Below are 1354 nucleotides of genomic sequence, written 5' to 3'. Positions count from 1 at the left end.
TGGGCACAGAGGGACCAAATCCCTGCTCTGTGGGTGATGTGTCCCAGCCCTGCCTGGCAGCTGCTGAGGCTTCCCCTGAGGCCGGGCAAATGCCAGCAGTGTCTGCTCCAGCACTTGTGACTTGTCAGCCTGGGCCAGGTGATGGCTGGTCCTGGCAGGCTGGAGGTCTCACTATCCAAACTCCAATGCTTGTTTGGAGGCTGTGAAAAATGCCAATCACTTAAAAAAAAAAAATAAATGTTTAATCATAATAGAATGGTTATAACAATGGTAATATAAATTTTGGACAATTGAGATTAGGACAATATGAGACAATAAAAAAAAAGAGTTTCAGACATCTGGGTACCTTTTTCTGGACAACAGAAGCCCAAAAAAGGACAGCCATTAGCAGAGAATTAACCCTTAAAAACAATAGCCTCTTGCATATTCATACACCTCACACATGGTGCATAAATTCCATTCAAACACAGGATTCTGTCAGGTCATGTCAACTTCTTCCTCTGAATCCTAACAATGCCTTCATGGCGGGAAGAAGTTAGTTTCTCCTGACAAAAGAGCAATAAATTCTCTTTCTTTGAAAGATTCAGGGGTCCTGTGGCTGCTATCTCAGTGAGAGTCCTTCCTTTTTTAAAAAAAGCATCTTACATAGCATAGTTTCTATTTTAACATGATGTTATCACCTAAAACGATATTTAACACACTACTTAAGTAAGTTAATACAGCATAACTTTCTAACATAACACATATAATATTAATTTTCATATTTGTGAAAAGCCAATCAAAAAATACACATTTTTCACAAGGCCATTGAGCAGGATTTGTGTGTCCACATGGCAGGGGAAAAGCAATCCAGGCCCCTGCTCTGGTTGGGTGTTGAATGTCCTGTGCCAAACGCCAACGCTCTGTTACTGTCAGGTGTGGGGTGTCCCTGCCAAGAAAGCTGCAGCCAGGCCCTGTCCCTGCTTTGCTTCCTCTGCTGCAGAGGTGTCCAAGGAAGGCCAGGTTGGACGGTGCCTGGAGCAAGCTGGGACAGTGCAAGGAGTCCCTGTCTTGGAATGGGGCAGCCACTGCTTCTCTGGGAATTCCATCCCAGCCCCTGACAACTCACCCAGGGAAGAATTCCTTCACCATATCTCATCTATCCCTGCCCTCTGGCTGTGGGAAGCCATTCCCCCTTGTCCTGCCCCTCCAGACCTTTCTTCAAACACCCTCTCCTCCTTTTCTTACATGTATATGCATCCCACTCTCACAGTTTACACTGTTATTGCCAGCAGTCAGCACAGGAGTTAAGGATCAGAGGTCTGCAAGAAAGGATTGTTGACTGTGAGCCAACTCAAACCACACAGCGGGTGGA

This window comes from Passer montanus, unplaced genomic scaffold (assembly GCF_014805655.1).
Source record: "Passer montanus isolate IOZ18808 unplaced genomic scaffold, ASM1480565v1 scaffold2675, whole genome shotgun sequence".
NCBI classification, from domain to species: Eukaryota; Metazoa; Chordata; class Aves; order Passeriformes; family Passeridae; genus Passer; species Passer montanus.
The sequence above is the reverse complement of the archived record's forward strand: the minus strand, read 5'-3'. Positions refer to the sequence as shown.